Source organism: Patella vulgata, chromosome 6 (assembly GCF_932274485.2).
Source record: "Patella vulgata chromosome 6, xgPatVulg1.2, whole genome shotgun sequence".
Lineage (NCBI taxonomy): Eukaryota > Metazoa > Mollusca > Gastropoda > Patellidae > Patella > Patella vulgata.
In genome coordinates, this window is record NC_065884.2 from 18,985,435 (window position 1) to 19,007,161 (window position 21,727).

The following is a 21,727-nucleotide window of genomic DNA, read 5'->3' on the forward strand; positions in this document are numbered from 1 at the left end:
TCGCTGTTTCACTGCCATGAAAGCGGGTTTCCTCTTTAACATCGTGACTGACCGGTGAGCGACCTCTGGTCCATAAAAAATATCCTACTACTGACATCTGTCAATAATATCTGTCCAGTCTATTTAAATAGCAGCCTAATTAAGACATTAATTGAGACCTTATCCTAGGAACCTTACGGTCTCTATTAATCAAATTATCGATGAAACATCCGTCTTTATTTATATATTGGTTATCTTGAAGATTAAGCTAATATATACTATTCAAAAAAAGTAGGGGATATTTGATTTTTAAGTGTTATTAAAGTCACCTAATGAAACTGACGAAGAAACAAATGACAAAATGAAATGAAGTTCACATTCATCGATTTATTCCAAATGATCGTTAGACTAAGTAAGGCACAGACTGACCATTATAAGGGTAAAATGATACCCGGGGTCAAACAGCAAAGTTACCACAGCATCACAACCAAGTCAGTAACGGGTAAATCCTCCTCTGTTTGCCAAACAAGCATTGATCCGACGTGGCATACTCCTAATGAGACGTCTAAGGTCATTTTGGTCCAGATTGTCCCATTCCTGTTGCAACGCAGCAGCAAGTTCTTGGACATTGGCAGGACGTTGTTGACGTTGACGTAACCTCTGTCCAAGCATGTCCCAGACATGCTTGATGGGGGAGAGGTCGGGACTCAGTGCTGGCCAAGGTAATGTGGTGATGTTCTGTTGTTGGAGGTAACCTGTAACGATCCTGGCCCTGTGACATCTTGCGTTGTCATCCTGGAAGATGAAACGGCGGCCATGACGTCGTGCGAACGGCACAACATGGACTGCCAAGATGTTGTCCCGATAGTACTGGCCTGTAACATGCCCTGCAACAACATGTAAAGCCGTTCTTCCAGCAACAGTGATGCCTCCCCACACCATAACAGAACCACCCCCAAATCGATCATGTCTGATGACGTTAACGTCTTGGAAGCGCTCGTTTCGACGACGCCACACCCTCCTACGTCTGTCCAAAAAATCAACAGTGAACCTTGACTCATCTGAAAACATCACATTGCTCCAGGATCGATTATCCCAGTGTTGACGATCCCTACACCAACGACGTCTTGCCTGAATGTGGTGATCTCTCAAACAAGGGATCACGCGAGGACGTCGGGCGCGAAGGTGACCCCTATGCAGTCGATTCCGAATCGTCTGGCCACTCACTCTCACACCAGTGTCTGTTTGAAGACGAGCGCTGATCTGATTTGCTGTGATGACACGATTTCTCAAGGCCAAGGTACGGATAAATCGATCCTGGGCTTGAGTTGTCGCCCTTGGTCGACCTGAGCGTGGTCTGTCCTGTACAGATTGTGTATCACGGTATCTGGACCATAGCCTGCTTATGACAGACTGAGAAACATTCATCGTCCGCGCCACAACCGCCTGTGTTGTGCCGATCTGTAGCATGCCAAGGGCACGTAACCTTTCATTTTGGGTAAGCCGACGCATATCAAAATTTGTTTTCTGGTCACTAAAACAATTAAACTGATGTTTCCACCCTGGAATTCAATGCCACAATGACTGTAACATTCAAAGTCAGAGTCGTGCAAATCTTGGGTTGGACCCCCATGATGATCCCAAGCATCACCTGCATTCCATGCGGTAGCTATTGGTGCGTTTGGGCGTCACATGTAACTGGAAATGTTTCTTCTGTTAGGTTCTATAGTGACTTTTTTCGTAGTCATTTGCATATTTTAGTATTATGCCCCCAAAATCAAATATCCCCTACTTTTTTTGAATAGTATACTTGTACTTACGGGCAAACTTCCAGTTTGAAGCTTTTATACACGGGAAAATGGAACCCTGCTTAAATTTGAAGGCACACAAATCCAATATTTCAACATCTGAAACATAAGAAAAATATTCAGTCGTTTTTAGATTATTAAGTTTTTCTTGGGGCGACAGACAGTCAGTAATATGGGACCATCAAATCGGAAACAGATTTGACAAAATTATTACGGCTTGACAGTTCATTATTCTCTGTGAGTGTAATATACCCGTTTAATCCTCCAATTCAGTTAGTAGCTTCTCCCTTGTCTGTGAAGCAGGACGGAGGAGCTGACAAGGACAGCTGTCTAGTCGTTCGGATGGGACGAAAAACCGAGGTCCCGTGTACACATTGGCGTGCACGTAAAAGATCCCTTGACAATGAATTCGATGTAAGAGTAGGCCGTAGTGCCGCTGTCCGGGCAAAATTTCCCTCATAGCACACTGTATGGCGTATGCCCGTCTTCATTAGCCCAGATTGGAGGGAGCACTACAGTAGGACGTTAAACCCCATTTCATTTCATTTCATTTCAATTAGTAGCTTTATAATTGTAACCCAAGTTTGTTGACCAGGTTATGATTATTAACCCCACTGATTTTTTATTTTGTTGTTGGTGTTGTTTATTACACCCAAAACATTAACCCAATTAGTAGCTTTATAATTGTAATCCAAGTTTGTTGACCAGGTTATCATTAGTAACCCCATTGATTTTTTATTTTGTTGTTGGTGGTGTTGTTTATTACACCCAATACATGAATTGTGATATTATGGACATGTTTTTACTAAGAAACATTGGACAGATTAGTGCCAAATCCCATTACCATCAAGGTTCTGCGGGATTTTTCAGTGTAGTAAGTTTCACCTTGTCAGTGGTACATGAATTGGGGGCTTCGCAAGGAACAGCGTCTAGTCGTTCGGATAAGACAAAAAAAACGATGTCTCGTGTACACATTGGCGTGCACGTAAAAGAATCCTTGAGAGTTTGAATTCGATATAAGAGTAGGCCGTATAGTGCCGCTATCCGGGCAAAACTTTCTGGGCTTACTTCTTTATTCGACCAACCGTCTTGTGTTTTGATTTTAAAAGCAAAAGCAAAATAGAATTGTATTATGAATTTAAAATTATTTGGTATGTGTCATTGAACCTTTTTCTATGTGCTTGCTCCCCTGGTATGTGAACCAGAAATGGCGTACACGATGTCAAACTGTTCCCTTCAATTATTACTATGACCTAGTAATGTATGCGTGGTTAATATTTCAAGGGTCCAATTTATCTACATCAAATAACAAAAGACATCTCGTGGCGCGTGCTTTATGTATGACGTCAGTAAGAAATTTGATGCGCGACAGTTGATCGAGTAATTGAGTCTCTATAGGAAATAAATAATTATCCGTAGACATAACGTAAAGTATAGGAAGGTGAAAAGAAGCACTTTCAACCAATATCCAGACACCTGGTCCATTGTCTGAATCCTTTTACATTTCGCACAATTTCCTTCACATATATATAAAAGTGAATTGGTGCAGTTTTTGACAGACAGTATTTTAATGCATATGTGATCTCTTTCTGAAAATCTCGGGAGTTAAAAAGTTAGCTGAATTTTCAACTTTTACGAAGGTTAGTAACTTTTTTTTTTTTTTGACTCAACCTGAGTATGACGTAATTTTATATAGGTCAATACTGTATGAAAAATACATAACATTCCAATTATTGTACTGAATTTAGCGGATGTACATACATACCTAACGTACTATATAAAGTCATTTTTATGGTTACGTGTGGTTAGGATAGGCTGGGGGTCGCCTGGACCTACGCCTACTTTTCTTCGAATCCCAAAGGGATTTTTTAAGTGCACTATAATTTTTACACCGGAGCTCCGCTTTTTGTCCCATCCAAACGATTTTACTCGTCAGTTCGCAGTCGCTACCCTGACAAATGGGTACGGGGCTTTCATCCCATCCCAAAGAATAGATATACGTTCCTCGTCAGTCACGCATGCTTCATTCCTGACAAGTGATGCGGGGCTTTGAAAAATCACGAAGATTGTTGTTGACCCTCGTCGAAAATTCAGGCCACTGTATGTAGGCCTGGTTATGTGTCCACTGTATGTATGCCTGGTTGTGAGTTTACTGTATGTAGGCCTGGTTGTGTGTCCGCTGTATGTATGCCTGGTTGTGACTCCACTGTATGTAGGCTTGGTTGTGAGTTTACTGTATGTAGGCCCGGTTGTGTGTCCGCTGTATGTAGGCCTGGTTGTGAGTCCACTGCATGTAGGCCTGGTTGTGTGTCCGCTGTATGTAGGCCTGGTTGTGAGTCCACTGTATGTAGGCCTGGTTGTGAGTCCACTGTATGTAGGCTTGGTTGTTTGTCCGCTGTACGGACTTAAGTTAAGAATTTACTCAACTTTCAATCACTGTTTATGAGAAATATCTTTGATCCAGAAACACAAAACTTTTCACATAGTTTCTTATTGATGTATTTGATACATTAAAACAACAAATGTTTTATTAAGGGCTATATTTTAGTTAAAATAAGGAAAACAATTTTGAGTAAGTCCTTAACTTAAGTCTGAGAATGCTTTGTGAACTCAGGGCCTGGTTGTCTGTCCACTGTATGTAGATCTGGTTGTCTGTCCACTGTATGTAGATCTGGTTGTCTGTCCACTGATGTAGATCTGGTTGTCTGTCCACTGTATGTAGGCCTATATTAGGAAAAGATTGAATAAAAACAAAAGGTAGTATTTTGTGCTGATTTCTGATTTTGTCAGAGAAACATTCACTGAATGTAAATAAGAAGCAAAATTGATCCTAAATCTCGGGCATTATAATACACCATCCATTAGACGAATTCGATAATATCAATTAGCAATATGACAGTGAACTAACCGAGTTATAGATGTATCATACTAATTGAGATTCAAAATTTTACATCTTTAAATCAATTACTGTGTCTAAGACGACGTTATCTTTTTAGGAGCCGTGGTGGCTCAATGAGTAAGACTTGGACTCGCTAACATGTAGGTCCCGTGTTCGATCTCGTGTATATATCGGCGTGTACGTAAAAAACCCGTGCCAGTTGGAATTCAAAATAAGAGTAGGCCGCAGTGCTAAGTCGGTGAAGAACAATAGGACGCTAAACCCCATTTACGGTTACCGTTTTATATCCGATATATAATATTATATAACCACTATTTGAGAGATGTCTTAATATTTGTATTTTCTTTTTGTATTGGTAAGCTCTTGTTCTATTTTCTATATTTTGTTCTGTTCAGCTGAGATGTATTAACTATCTGCGTTTCACAAAACTGTACATAGTTTAGATGGATATAGTCGGCTACACCTACTTCAACAAGGTTATTATGAAATATGAAATATGTCACGTAGTTTAGCGATATGATCATTTGTCACCTGTACCATATGTTATTGTGTGGGTTTATTCTGATGTTTTACATCAATATATATTCGAGAGCAGTTGTTTACAGCAAATACTATTGATATGCGTGTAAGATAGGCCTACACACACAATTATTATTCAGATATGTGTAATAATAGGTTTTTAAATATACGATATGATCTGATCTGTTAACACCATTAATTTGTTTTTGTTAAACAAATCCGGAAGTGACGTATGTGGGTCTTCTTAGATCTTAGAAATTTTTGTGATTTCTACAAGGATATATGACGAGGAAGGTTGGTATTTTCAAGGACAATTTATGACACGCTCAACTCTTAAACAGGAAATTTGAAGTGTTCAAATTAAAATGATGGTTGGAAATTGGATCTGAACTTACGTTCTTGACCACGACACAATTCCAAGACGTCCTGGTTGGTTCCCGGTTCATATAGTACGGTCATACCCGTAGAACACGCCTAAAATCTGTTGTTGAGATAAAGGCTACGGTGTGTTTTAAGAATTTCAGGAGCCACGGTGGCTTAGGCAGTAAGACGTTGGCTCGCCAGCCTGGAGGCTCGTGTCTGATCCCCGCGTTGGCCGAAAATGTTCATCGAGATTTTCTGGCCAGTGGTGCAAAGAGGGCCTGGCACAGGACAAGGATAGCCGTTCGGATAGGACGAACAACCGAGGTCCCGTGTACACATTTTTGTGTATGTAAAAGTTCCCTTGACAGCTGGAATTCGAAGTAAGGGTAGACCTTAGCACCACCGTCCGGGCAAAATTTCCCTCATAGCACACTGTATGGCGTATGCCCTGCTTCATTAGCCCGGGACAGAACAGTGGAACGTTAAACCCCATGTCATTTTTAGGAATTTCGTTGACGGCCGTGCAAGAGACTTTGCTCAACAAAGTAGTTCAGTTAGACTTTCTACCGATAATTAGGTAAGTCTTGGCTAGCATTGGCAGCCTATTGTATAAAATTAATTACTGTCCACGATTACCGATTAATAGCACAAAAAATCATTTTGTTTTTGCTGTTGCCCTTTAATTGGATGTTTATCCCTTTTCACAAGTCTGGCCCACGCTGGTAATTGAGCCTTGGGGTCAAAAAGGTATCAATCATTGAGCAGGCTGATATGTCGTCAGATGTGACACCGACACCTGTATATTTCATTTACGTCTTTGGTTGATCGAGACTTCATTCCAATCAAAAGAATGGTTTAAACACCAGACAGATAACACGTCACGGTGTTGTGGTGCGTTTCAATCACAGTTTAGATTCTTGTTTTTTAAGAGTGAGAAAATAACTCCATGAAAAGCAGACACTGTGATATTTATGGGCTGTATATGTTATTGCTAATCGAACCTCGCCTACAAGTTACTGTCGTCATTTTGATTGCCCATTAAAATAACTTCATTCTTCCACCTTCTACCGGTACACAACGCTCTTCATGTCTTAAGGTGGCCTCGTCTTCCCTTGCGAATGACGTCACATGGCGGGTAAGGCCACGTACTGGACAAATAACAATTATTTGAATGGATTAAACAGGATTTGAAGGATTTTAGGCTCAGGTATGTTACGCATTATTTGTAGCTTTTACTAAAATACATTTTGAAAGATTTTCATAGAACTCATTCAAAATGCAGAATTTAAATAGGTAAAAATTTATTTTGATATTTATATTGACGTATGAACGTTGACTTCCTTTTGTTAAAATGTGATTAGCTATGTTTGTTTGTTTTATCCTTCCAATGTCTCAAATGAATGAACTAAAAATATTACTTTGCTAAAATGTACTTTTATTTTTCAATACAGAGTTCGTTATAGTGCTAAAATATAAATTGATATATTTGTTTTATTTCCGAATCATAGGCGACTATTTTTTTAAAGTTAACATACAATTTTTTCCCCATAATTAAATAATCTATTGGCACATCTGCAATATGAGAACTTTTTGAAATAGATGAATGATGTGTGATACCAGTATGTTGTTCATGGTTATCGTTTATTAATTGTGAGGTGTGGTGGGGGTGGGGGAGGGGTAATGAAATAAACAAAAAATAACATTGCGCGTGGTCAGATTACATTATTTTCCATTATAAAATAAAAGTATGAGTGAAACCTGTATTGCTCTAATATAAGTGGCGCGGTGATATTAACCGGTTTTTATTGCGACATGAATCTTCCTTCGATGTTATGTGCATATACATGTACATTTATTCAAATGAAACAAAAAATGAAATCATAAATTTCAATATAGCTTTCGCTGGTTTATATTTAGGAGTTATATCGAATAGCCTCATTATACTGCTTGGACTGCACTGCTTAGAGCAGGTAACTTATTAACTGGTTAACGTATAAATGTGATTAACGCTTTAATAGAAATGAATTAACGCGTTAATGCTCTGTGACGTCATAATATGCATATTCGGCTGGAAAATCGTTATTCAGACCCATGAAGGGCCCTAATTCACGCAAAATATCATTTTAGAGACCACAGTGCCACTGTTTGACACTATCTGTTTTTTGGGGGTTTTTTAATAGATCAATTAACTCTGGTACACTGTTTTGCTATAACTATATTTATATATCTTTATAAGATCTCTAATATAAAGGTTATATACAGGAAACTACACACATATCTATGATATTAAATATAAGGTCACAGATCACCAATGATTTCCCCATTGACTTTAATGTTAATTCTCGTCTCTTAGATCGGCTCTAACTTTTTCCCAATTTTTTGTTGGGTAGAACGCTTTCTACCACAGATGGAGCAACATGTGGCAATCTCTTTCCCAAAAGCATGTAAGAGGTTCATCATGAAAAACTTGAGGTACACAAGCTGGAAGTAGAGACAAGAAAACATGCAATTTTCCGCCCTACATTTCAACCTACCCAACCTCTTAACTCTTGTATCCTTCCGCCTAAAAATCATGAATATTCACCAAAACCTGGTAGAAAATGTATATTCAAACTTTTTCTTCAATTCTACACCAAAAAGTCAACAGTAAATTTAAACGCGCTCTTTAGTCTTGTATAAAACCATCTATAAGGTCCATGATAAAACGTACAGATATGTCAGCGGGGACATCTCACTGTGCCCCCTGCTATTGTTCTCATGGGGGGATTAATCAAGCAAGGGGATTATCAAATACAATGGTGTTAAAAGTATAGTCTGTTTTTTTAAACTACTAGATTTAAACTAATTAACAACTTTATTCACAATAAATTTCATAAAAGTAACAACAAATACATGTATCAAACATAAATCATAACCCTACTAAATGTGATATGGCGTCAGTATATTCAATTGCACTTTTTACTCCATTTAACAGTTTGATTTTTAGATCATTAATAGATTCTTCTACTCTTTTCGTCTTGTAGGGGGCAATCGTCCCCCGTTATCAAATTGAATTATTGTATTTTCAGTAAAAGTCTGCTGGTGCTATTGGTTTTCGTATTTTTAACTCTGTACTTACACCCCTAATTAACTAAATTTTGACCCCCTTGAGAATTAGGAATTAACCCTATGCGAACTTGAGACATTTTAAAAAAAATAATGTATTTGGGGGTGACAACTATCCTTATATAATGATAGTGAGTTTCTAATCATATATTTGATTGATTTACTGTCTGAATGAAAGGTAGGTGAATAATATTTAAGATACTCGTTAACCGATGACACGTGAACTTAACTTATATATTTTAATCATTAAAATAATTAAATTTTAACTAGGTGAACAGTACTAATAAGGATACAGTCTATAATCCTTTGTTTACTTAAATTTTCACACCACTACCCTATAACACCAGTTGATTGGGGGGACAGTGAGATTAAACGTCGGGACAATTACCATTGGGTAAGTGTTCATTTTGGCACCCGTTTTTCATCCACATTATTTTATTTAATTGGACTAATCTGTGCACCGGATAGCTGGACAATAGTAACCCACTCCCAGAAATAGATGGTTGCAGAACTGTCAGTGGGTTAGTGTAAGCTATAAAATTTTAACGCGTTAACCAGTTAAAGGACATTTTAACTTGCTCTCTGTCCTTTTAGACGGAACTTGCACTTTTGTTTTTAATTTAAAACCTCGATTCTCTTTTTAAAATTTTAAGTTTCTCTCCTACCCCCGATATCCTTAATCTATATACCTCAATAATATACTTACTATGAGTGGGGTCTAATTTATTTGATTATTTGAGTTTTTAGTAAATAAAGATTTTGTTCTCAAGAAAACAACTCAATTGTCGTTACATCAAAGTCTCTCCCCACTCTCTATATCCTTAATCTGTAGATCCCAATATGCCTATTGCGCGTGGGTTTACTTTTCTTTTATTATATAAGTTTTGATAACTTATAATGATTTTATTATGAAGGAAACTATGGAAGACCAAACAGCTCTTTATTCAGTTTTCTTAATTTTTAGTTCTTAATTAATAGTCCTGAATTCTTAGTTCGTCATTTGTTTTCTAAAATTAACATTTGTATCTTAAAATCGATATTTGTTTTACAAATCAGACAATTGTATACTATTCAAAAAAAGTAGGGGATATTTGATTTTGGGGGCATAATACTAAAATATGCAAATGACTACGAAAAAAGTCACTATAGAACCTATCAGAAGAAACATTTCCAGTTACATGTGACGCCCAAACGCACCAATAGCTACCGCATGGAATGCAGGTGATGCTTGGGATCATCATGGGGTCCAACCCAAGATTTGCACGACTCTGACTTTGAATGTTACAGTCATTGTGGCATTGGATTCCAGGGTGGAAACATCAGTTTAATTGTTTTAGTGACCAGAAAAACAAATTTTGATATGCGTCGGCTTACCCAAAATGAAAGGTTACGTGCCCTTGGCATGCTACAGATCGGCACAACACAGGCGGTTGTGGCGCGGACGATGAATGTTTCTCAGTCTGTCATAAGCAGGCTATGGTCCAGATACCGTGATACACAATCTGTACAGGACAGACCACGCTCAGGTCGACCAAGGGCGACAACTCAAGCCTAGGATCGATTTATCCGTACCTGGGCCTTGAGAAATCGTGTCATCACAGCAAATCAGATCAGCGCTCGTCTTCAAACAGACACTGGTGTGAGAGTGAGTGGCCAGACGATTCGGAATCGACTGCATAGGGGTCACCTTCGCGCCCGACGTCCTCGCGTGATCCCTTGTTTGAGAGATCATCACATTCAGGCAAGACGTCGTTGGTGTAGGGATCGTCAACACTGGGATAATCGACGCTGGAGCAATGTGATGTTTTCAGATGAGTCAAGGTTCACTGTTGATGTTGACGTAGGAGGGTGTGGCGTCGTCGAAACGAGCGCTTCCAAGACGTTAACGTCATCAGACATGATCGATTTGGGGGTGGTTCTGTTATGGTGTGGGGAGGCATCACTGTTGCTGGAAGAACGGCTTTACATGTTGTTGCAGGGCATGTTACAGGCCAGTACTATCGGGACAACATCTTGGCAGTCCATGTTGTGCCGTTCGCACGACGTCATGGCCGCCGTTTCATCTTCCAGGATGACAACGCAAGATGTCACAGGGCCAGGATCGTTACAGGTTACCTCCAACAACAGAACATCACCACATTACCTTGGCCAGCACTGAGTCCCGACCTCTCCCCCATCAAGCATGTCTGGGACATGCTTGGACAGAGGTTACGTCAACGTCAACAACGTCCTGCCAATGTCCAAGAACTTGCTGCTGCGTTGCAACAGGAATGGGACAATCTGGACCAAAATGACCTTAGACGTCTCATTAGGAGTATGCCACGTCGGATCAATGCTTGTTTGGCAAACAGAGGAGGATTTACCCGTTACTGACTTGGTTGTGATGCTGTGGTAACTTTGCTGTTTGACCCCGGGTATCATTTTACCCTTATAATGGTCAGTCTGTGCCTTACTTAGTCTAACGATCATTTGGAATAAATCGATGAATGTGAACTTCATTTCATTTTGTCATTTGTTTCTTCGTCAGTTTCATTAGGTGACTTTAATAACACTTAAAAATCAAATATCCCCTACTTTTTTTGAATAGTATATCTTAATTTAATTGCATTTTAATATAATGATTACATTAGAAAATAAAAAAGATAACATTTACATTTTATCAGAGACAAACAACTAAAGAAATGTCCAACCAAATACAAATCTCGCAAAACCAATGCCAATAATCATTTCTCCAAATTCATCTAACCTGATTATTATGATGACAGAGGGCGCTAGACGTAGAAAAACGTATATCAACATTACTTTAATAAAATTTGCATTGGTTATTTTAATAATCGCGCATTACGTGTAAATATTTTCTTCTGTGTTTTCAGTAGGTTATTTTCAACCGAGGTCCCGTGTACACATTGGCGTGCACGTAAAAATCCCTGAGCAGTTGGAATTCGATATAAGCGTAGGCAAAAATTTTCCTCATAGCTCACAATATGTACTTATAATTTTGTAAATACATGTAATTTATTAGAGGAGATGAATTTATATAAGCTCCGGCTTGTTTTCAGATTCCGTGATTGAATGCTATAATTTTTTTATATTAATATATAAACATGTAATTGAATGCTGTATTAATATATAAACATGTAATTGAATGCTGTATTAATATATAAACATGTAATTGAATGCTGTATTTTTTATATATTAATATGTAAACATTTAATGAATAAATAGTGTTAGACTAAAACAAAAGTAAACAGTTTTCGTCAGGTGAATTTTATCCAATGCAACGTTTATTAAAATAATGTCGATATACGTCTTTCTATCCATTTGTAATAGTTAGTATAATAAATAATATGCTGATGAATTTATTTGAAAATAACCTACTCAAAACACAAAAGAAAATATTTACACGACATACACGGTTATTAATGTCGATATTCGTCTTTAGTATCATTTATCTATGGTGGCTATTAGCGGCCATTCAAATGTCATCTAAATCGTCGCCTTATGAAGAAGGCGACATGTCGACGAAATCAACCCGCCAACACGACAAAATAACCCGACGATCGTCGCCTTCATTTCGTCGACAAAATACAATTATTTCGACTTGTCGGGTTATTTTGTCGTGTTGGCGGGTTGATTTCGTCGACTTGTCGCCTTGTCGGGTTGTGAATAAGTCGAAGTCGACAAGTCGACAGAATTGACCCGACAAGTCGACGAAATGAAGGCGACGATCGTCGGGTTATTTTGTCGTGTCGGCGGGTTGATTTTGTCGACTTGTCGCCTTCTTCACAAGGCGACGATTTAGATTCATTTGAGTATGGAAGCGTATTTGGGTCACTACTTATTGAGATAATATCGCAACACATCGAACTAAAATATGTCAACTTCATGAGTTATATTACAAAAAATCGACTTAATAAGTCGACTCGACGCATAAAATTTACCTCTAAACGACAAAAACTATGTCGATATGTTTACATCATGCCAATAGTCGATTTGACTCTAAATCCACAAGTCATATTTTAATGCAATATATATATAGACTTAATAATGTCACCGTTTTCAGTTATGTACCACGTGCTTAATTTCATTGCCCGAGATTGCTTATTCATGAAAGTGCAGTCAATGATGGGGTTTAACGTCCACTCGACACAAACTAGGTCATTTCGGGACTAACATATGGTTTAATTTTAGGGGTCTTTAACAGTGGGAGGAAACCGGAGGACCCGGAGAAAACCCACTAGGTTGGACAGGCAACCCTACTCCTTGTCACGTACAACCGGGGATTCGAAACCACGCCAGTTGACTCAATGACAGGCCTTATGATACAGTGCGCACGTGCTAACCATTCGGCCCCCCCCACCATCACCCCCCATAATGGATATTAAAATCTCCGACAATAATTGTAGAATTCTCCCCTTTCTTGTCAATTATATCTACCATAGCTGAAAATTCATCGGTGAAAAAAATTGTTTGTTATTTTTTTTCTTTGAGGGTGGTAATCTGTATATAATCCTAAAAGACTTACTATCAGCACTTATTGCTGTTCCAAGCACCAAAAGAGTTTTTTTGCCATGTGTGGCTACAACTGGGTTATTTTGCTCTGATTTCTTCAAATATGATATTTGAAACTTGTGTATAGTGTAACTAAGAACTACGTGATTACTGTGTGAAAACGCGGGGAGATTTTTAGGAGAAATTTTGGATTATCATGTTTTTGGATAGAACATTGCAGTTCAATATGGACATATTTGTGCTATTTTTAGTATCGGCTTTGTCCTTGTCAATACTACTAGTCTGAACCTTGTGAACTGTCAAGATTAAATACTATTTGGACGAACAATAGAGTTAACAATCAAATTTCTCCTGAGTACAGTAGACTCAAGGGGTTTGCATGACTGACCGCTTAACGGGAATGACCACCTAATAAAACCGCAATGTTTGTTAGTACTGATATCAAGTAAAATTGTACGTGTTGATGCATCAGGAGCAAACATCAATACTCGCTAATGGTTAGCACGTGCGCACTGTATCATAAGGCCTGTCATTGAGCCAACTGGCGTGGTTTCGAATCCCCGGTTGTACGTGACAAGGAGTAAGGTTGACTGTCCAACCTAGTGGGTTTTCTTCGGGTCCCCCGGTTTCCTCCCACTGTTAAAGACCCCTAAAATTAAACCATATGTTAGTCCCGAAATGACCTAGTTTGTGTCGAGTGGACGTTAAACCCCATCATTGGCTGCACTTTCATGAATAAGCAATCTCGGGCAATGAAATTAAGCACGTGGTACATAACTGAAAACGGCGACATTATTAAGTCTATATTGCATTAAAATATGACTTGTTGATTTAGAGTCAAATCGACTATTGGCATGATGTAAACATATCGACATAGTTTTTGTCGTTTAGAGGTAAATTTAATGCGTCGAGTCGATTTATTAAGTCGATTTTTTGTAATATAACTCATGAAGTTGACATATTTTAGTTCGATGTGTTGCGATATTATCTCAATAAGTAGTGACCCAAATACGCTTCCATAATTTGAATGGCCGCTAACAGCCACCATATTTATCACCGCTACGAGATAAATACATTGTTTTAAAAATCTTTAATTTACAAGGAAGAATGTATATCATCAGAGAACCGTATAGTGCAGCTATTGTTTTATCGGTTGGTAGAGCCGTTTGACAGCCCACCACTCACCACTAGCGTCCTAACAATATTCAGGTTAGATGAATTTGGAGAAATGTTGGTTTTTATTACATTGGTTTTGCAAGATTGGTATTTGGAGATTTGTATTTGGAAATTTGTTGTTCGAGATTTGTTTTTCGTTGTATGTTTCTGATGCAATGTAGATGTATTTTTTTGATTTTCTCAATTAAATTTTATTTTTATATTAATTACATTTAAATTAAACAAAGATACAATTTACAATTCTGATATGACAAATGTCTGATTTGTGCAAAAAATATTGATTTTAAGATACAAACGTTAATTTTAGTTTACAAATGTCGAAATAGGGCAACACGTGAAGAAATAAAAATTAAAGGCTATGAAGATAAGAACTAACAACGAAGAACACTGAATCCCAGTCGGAGCAGAACAGTAGGACGTTAAACCCCATTTCATTTCATTTAAAAACACCGAATAAAGAGCTGTTTGGTCTTCATATGAAACAACCCAATTAAAGTATTTCTAATACCACCGTTACGTCAAAGTTGAATATGACGCCAGTTATCGTCTGTGGTATCAGAAGTGATTAGCTGTTCTGACAATCGGGATAGTAATTGGATTATGAATTTCATTATGTATAGGAGTGCCTGCGGCCATGGCTTTATGTTCAATGTTATAGGATTTAGAAAGGATATTAGAGCTTATCAGACATGTAGGCCAATATGCTGAAGAGTGGGTGTTTTAGTCTCATCTATGGTGGCCTATGGTCGTAATAGCGTTTCTTTTTAAGGTTATTTTTTTAGTGCGTGTATTTGTTTTCATTATTATTCGGTTTAAAGGAGCTAAGTTGCTAATATTTGGGACCTAGAAATTGACACAAATGGATCGCAACGCATATAGTAATGTAATATGAATGTATATAAACTGATTTACGTTCAATCGTTTCCGTTTTTGCTCTAATTTCAAATCAGTTATTTTCGGCGAAATACGCCAGAAGTCTCAATGGATTGGCAGTCTCTAGCGTCTGGTTATTCCAATCTACACCGATAGTATTTATTGCGCATGCTCTCCAGATAAGAAAATAGCGTCACCGTTGGACGTGACTTGTGCAAAATGTCTAGCATCATTCTTCGAGTCCCTTGTTACAAATGACTCTGAAACGCATTATGGTACACGGTTCGTGTACCAGTGTAAAATGTTTGCTTTATCTTAAATATTGGATATCAGAAGCCCAGCTTTTCCCGGTAAAGTTACAACATCAATGATGATTTAAATTGACAAATAGTTCGTGTTTTCAGTGTCGAAGACGTTGGTTGATATTGAGTTAGCTACTTTAAGTCGTTTTAGAATTTTAAAGAAAACATATATTTTTTTTTTTTTGTATTTTTTTTATATAAAATTTCTCTTAATTTATTATATATTATTCTTTCTTTTATTATTTACATGGGCTCTAAAACATATACGCCCATATTTCGATCTGTCGACATCATGCTCATCCTTTAGTAAATAGAATTGAACACCTCGACATATTTTATATAATGCACAACCAGGTGACAATCTGGCGAATAAATCATCAATGTACGCAAAGTGTCATAGTACAAAAGCGCCAAAAGCCTAATAAACATTTACCTGTTAAAACGCATAAAATTAAACCCTTCTTTCCAGAATATTCATATTAAAGTAGCTAAGTCTCTAACTTAGTATCATCCAAAATCTTCGAAATTGAAAACACGAATTATTTGTCAATTTAAATCAACGTTGATGTTGTAATCTTACTGGGAAAAGATGGGCTTCTGATATACAATATTTGAGACAAAATCGTGTACCATAATGTGTTTCAGTGCCATTTGTAACAAGGGACTCGAAGAACGAGGCTAGACATATTCCACAAGTCATGTCAAATGGTGACGCTATATTTTCATCTGGAAAGCATGCACAATAAATACTATCGGTGTAAACTGGAATAACCAGACGCTAGAGATTGCCATTCGATTGAGACTTCTGGCATATATACATGTGTATCGCCGAAAATAACTAATTAGAAATTACAGTAAAACAGAAACGATTGAATGTAAATCAATTTATATACATTCATATTACATTATTTTATGCTTTGCGACCCACCAATATTTGTTGTTTTTCTTTTATTTCTCATCGGTTTATCATAAAGAATGTGTTAGTAGATAGTGTGGTGTTGGTTTCACACCATGCTACACTACACGTTTTATTGCTCATATTCATCGTGATATGGTGGAGAAAATCGCTATATTCTGATCTTTTATCGCAATATTCTGGTCTCATATCGCAGTATTCTGGTCTTTTATCGCACTATTCTCGTCTCATACCGCGGTATTCTGATCTTTTATCGCAATATTCCGGTCTCATATCGCGATATTCTGGTCTTTTATCGCACTATTCTGGTCTCATATCGCGGTATTCTGGTCTTTTATCGCAATATTCTGGTCTCATATCGCGGTATTCTGGTCTTTTATTGCACTATTCTTGTCTAAAACCGCGGTATTCTGATCTTTTATCGCACTATTCTGGTCCCATATCGCACTAATCTGGTCTCATATCGCGGTATTCTGGTCTTTTATCGCAATATTCTGGTCTCATATCGCGGTATTCTGGTCTTTTATCGCAATATTATGCTGATCCCATCTCTATGGAGGCGTATAAGGGTCAATAGTGCGATAGATACCGCGATATTAATAAGGTAATGTCAAGATTGTGATCGTTGTTACATAAAAAAGACAATTTTTGCCGCGTTACCAGTTAAATGGACCAAAGCGCCGTGTTGTATGTCGTTATTTCGTTTTGCGTGCATACGTATTCGCAAAGATATTCCATTTCGCCTTTATAGTATATATTATTATCGACAATGCGCATGGCGATACTTTGCGAACATGTCAACATATACAACGGCAAAATAAAATATGCTGATCAAGCTTCAGAATAGCAATATCTTAACGCAAAAACAAAATGGGGTTTAACGTCCTACGGTTCTGCTCCGAATGGGCTAATGATATGACAGACATACGCCATACAGTGTGCTATGAGGGAAATTTTGCCCGGACAGAGGCGCCACGGCTTACTTTTATACCGAATTCGAACTGCCAAGGGATCTTTAAGGTGCGCGCCAAGGTGTACACGGGACCTCGGTTTTTCGTCCCACCCGAACGACTGACTATACGTTGTCCCTTGCCAGGCCCTCGGTCCTGCACTACTGACAAGGAGGATTCACGCCGGAAAAGCCCGATGAACTTTCTCGGTCAACGTAGGTCTCATCTCGCGATATTCTGGTCTCATGCCGCGATGCTCTTGTCTTTTATCGAACTATTCCTGTCGTTACGATGTTCTAGTCTTATTTTGCGATGTTCCTGACTTATTTGGGGATTTTTTTTTATCTTTTATCGCAATATTCTGGTCTCATATCGCGATATCGTGGTCTTTTATCGCAATATTCTGATCCTTATCACGGTGTTCTAGTTTTATGTTGCGATATGCTTGTCTTGTATCGCCATATTCTGATCGTTTCTGATGTTATATCGCAATGTTCTGGTCTATATTCAGGTATTATATCGCGATATTCGGATTTCATATCGTTATATTCTAGCCATATATCGTAATTTATCTTAGTATATCGTGATATGGAGACATAAAGTATGATATAAGTGATAAAACTTCCTGTATCGCTGAGTCCTAAATTAACTGGCATATTTATATAGATGTCATAATATTTTATTAATATAATATTGTAATACGCGAGTCTGACATTTATGACATCGCGACTTCTACAACAGTTCGAATATTAAATAGACAACACCACTGCCTTATTTCCGCTATAAAACACGAAATGAGTTATGTTATAGATATAGGTTTCTAAAACAAAATATACATTTATGCACCTTAGCTGTCAAAATTTGAGAAAGAATACACTTTTGACATTGTTCGTGTTTAGTTTATGGGTTAGAGTGATAATTTAATGTCGAACAAGTCGCAGTTTGACTTTGTTTATTGCAAATCGCTGGAGATAGGTGTAAATGAGTTCTTCCGCCAAAAAAGAGAACTGTGTGATGTTCCATTTTAGATAGGTTGATTTATTGCATATCACAGAAGGTCATCAAGTTTCTCCACCTGAATTGCAATAAAAGCAAATGTGTTTTATTTTTGATAAAAATATAAAGGATGTTGTTTTTTGGGGGTTTTTTTTTACCATGCCAATTTCTTATCATATAGGAAATGGGTTTCACAATGATGCCACGTGTCTCGACTTTGTTCTTAATGACATTTTAATAGCAAGGGGTGTTCATGAATATAAAATAATATCAGTACTATTTGACCCTTCAGAACGTGTTGACAAGGTGTTCTCTAGTATAATACAACTTTTCATCGCTCCTTGATTTATAATAAAACATATTTCTGTTATTAAATGCGAACTTATTATATTGGCCTGTCATCGCAGATTGTATATTAAAGAAAAGACCCTTATTCTTATACATAGATATGGAAAGTCGATAGTATTTGATATGTTATGAGACATTTTCTATCGATTGTGGTATATATGGTTTAAATTACATTGTGACATTATTAAAAAAAAAAACCAAAAAACAACAAAAAAAAAACTTCACTTAATGATGAAATACGAGGCGAGTCTCTATACGGCAGATGGTGGATAATATTTAATATAAAAATATTTTTTTATGAGATGTCGAACGGTGTCCGCAATGTAGTTCAAGGTAAAACAAATACCAAAACACCTTTTAATTAGATGACGCATCAAGCTAATTTTACAAGAAACCGACAATGATATGTCTGTTCAAATAACACCCGTTGATACATTATACATGTGATAAGTAACAAATTCTAATATAGTGTAGTAAAATTGCTACACTGTATCGAGATTATGATTTTTTTTTGCACAAGTATCAATTTTTGGCACTTAAGGTACCCCATACGCAGTTGACGTTACTTGTTCTGTAAATTTGATGGTAAATTACTCCTCTATATAAAACTCTCTTACAAACCCCTGACTAGCAGTAATACAATCTGATCACAATTTCAAGAATATAGACTAACTGGAAAAAATAAAATCAGAATACAAAAATCGTGTCATATAATAGTAGTTTCAAAACTTGCGAACGGGTACCCCGTTGCTAGAGTCACATAACTTTGCAATTTTACATAAGTCTGTATGTACTATAACATCTTTTTTTTTTCATAATTTTCTGAGGGGGTCACTTTACAACTTTCTGAGAATTTGGTCCACTTGACATGGTCATTAAAGCGGAAATTGCAAATTTTTAAGTTATATTTTTAAAATTTATTTAAATAAAGCCTGAAAATAGATGGTATCCATAAACAGTCCTACCTTGTTAAAGAATAATCCTATTAATCCTATAATTCACTATTGCCAGCTGAGAAATTGGCAAAAATATCATTTTCCTCTTCATTTTCAAACGTTTGAAAAAGCTACTCCATGGTGGAGAATAGAAAACAAGGGAGGTAATTGGGAGGTAATTGTGTTATTATTTCCTGTGTAAATGAGTTTTAAGTGTGAGAATGACACGTATGATCGTATAATTGTGAGTTGACAACCTATTGAGCAAAACACATAGAAATAATTACGTTTTGACTTTCTTAGAAAATTTGAAATTCTCGCTTTAATTCGACCAACTTTTTATATAAACAACGTGAAATCATCATCATGAATTTGACCTGAGATAAACACCATCCTAGGTCACCCTTCTTCTTGTATTAGGGCTTGACGTCCGCGGCCACCTAGGGTGATATCGCAGACAAAGTAGGCCTACAGGCAGCCCACCCTTTGCACGCACATTTAAATCAATTAATAAAATTGACTTTTAGAAATCTGACGTGCTAAGGAATTTCATAAGTATTATTAAATTCCCTTTTAACTTTATTTTATCACCAGAGTTTTCCGGGTTCATCCTTTATATCATCGACTCTATATGATTTAAAGGTAAGTAGTCATCTCTTGAAAGCGGGTTCAAGATGATATATACATAATATATTATACAATTGTTCTCTGAATTTTTTTTTGTATTGTTATGCACAGTGACTGTTAAAGACTATGAAATTTTTTATTGTATCTATGCGCCTTTATAGACTTTGATGTCTGGCATAAATTGGCCAGAAATGTCGCTTGAATCGATTTATTTAAAGATGAATGTGTTTATATCGTGCTCCATAATATCGTCTAAAGAAAATGTTGCATGATGGATTAGTTAACATATATATTAGTCTGAAGATATAGGGCAGTAGTGGATGCCATGTGACATTGTAACAAAGACTGGTCGTGCGTTAATATAAATAATTGATGTTAGGTTTTTTTATTCTGTAGTTTTTATTTCTAAGAATCCTTTATTCCCTGACACTATCTTAAACGCGCACCAAAGTTCGCCACTCGTTCTCAACACACAACTAAGATAATTTATCAAGCTTTTGAAACTTAATCTAGCGAACTATACGTTCACTATCTTAACTAGGTCACACTGACGACGTACATAATAATGTATTCATGACTTAGCCAATGTTGTGAATGGAATTGAAACCCTTTCCAGTAATCCATATGGAGGTAATAAAGAGGCAAGGTCGAAAAAAAAGGAATGACGTCAGTGAGGTATAATAAACAAAAAGTAGAGTGGTTATAGTGAGTTTAAGTAGACCGTATTATATTATATCTAGGCCTGTTTGTCTTCAAACTTCTTACAGTATTGATGAGGATATCATAAATCCAATTTTTGTCTTTTATCATTTACGGGCATGGTAAGTTTTTTTTTGTATCATTCATCAATTCATAATTTAGGTAGTTTGTTTTAAACAACTATCTACTGCCTATTTCATTATGCCATTGTCATGATCAGTACACGTATTATCTAAAATTACTTACGAATATGCAAGTACGAAGCACGCCTACAAAATAAATCGAATATATATATAACTTTTGTTATTATTGTGTTTCTTAATACAATAAGTTAGAGGTTGAGATGTATTTGCTTTCTTTGTTGGATGGGACGAGGCCGCCTTTTTTTAATAATAAAAAAAATAATACTAAAATTTATAAGAGAGAAGAAATTTAGTGTATAGTTTTTGTATTGGGTGTTTCGTGGAATATCATTTTGTTAATATTTTGAAATACGAAGAGATTATATGTTGCTTCATTTCGGCGTACAAAAAGTAAATTAAAGGCATGTAATTAAGGGGCGAAACTATATACTAATATTACTGGAGCTTAAGCACAGGGACCCTCCGAAGCGACTATAGTTCACATTGCTTGAGATTTTTAAGTCTATTGCATGACGGTACCGTTGCTGCATAGAATGGGGAAGTTTGGGGGTGAGTAGCTACTGGTAATATTCCCCCA

The 21,727-nt window shown here is 37.0% G+C and overlaps 1 protein-coding gene across 5 annotated transcripts in view; it reads left to right on the forward strand.

Moving 5' to 3' along the window:
- LOC126824665 (protein ABHD15) overlaps nucleotides 1-21,727 on the forward strand; it is a 69,759-nt gene that overhangs the window by 10,659 nt on the left and 37,373 nt on the right. Inside the window, exon 1 of one of the 5 annotated variants that reach the window (XM_050553972.2) lies at nucleotides 5,396-5,499. The exons of 2 other annotated variants lie outside the window; for them this stretch is intronic. The gene's annotated coding sequence lies outside the window, so the exon portion shown is untranslated. Of the gene's footprint in view, nucleotides 1-5,395; nucleotides 5,500-6,501; nucleotides 6,776-20,819; nucleotides 21,130-21,727 lie in introns of those variants that run through there. 2 more of the 5 variants (XM_050553971.2, XM_050553969.2) reach the window with 2 other exon arrangements.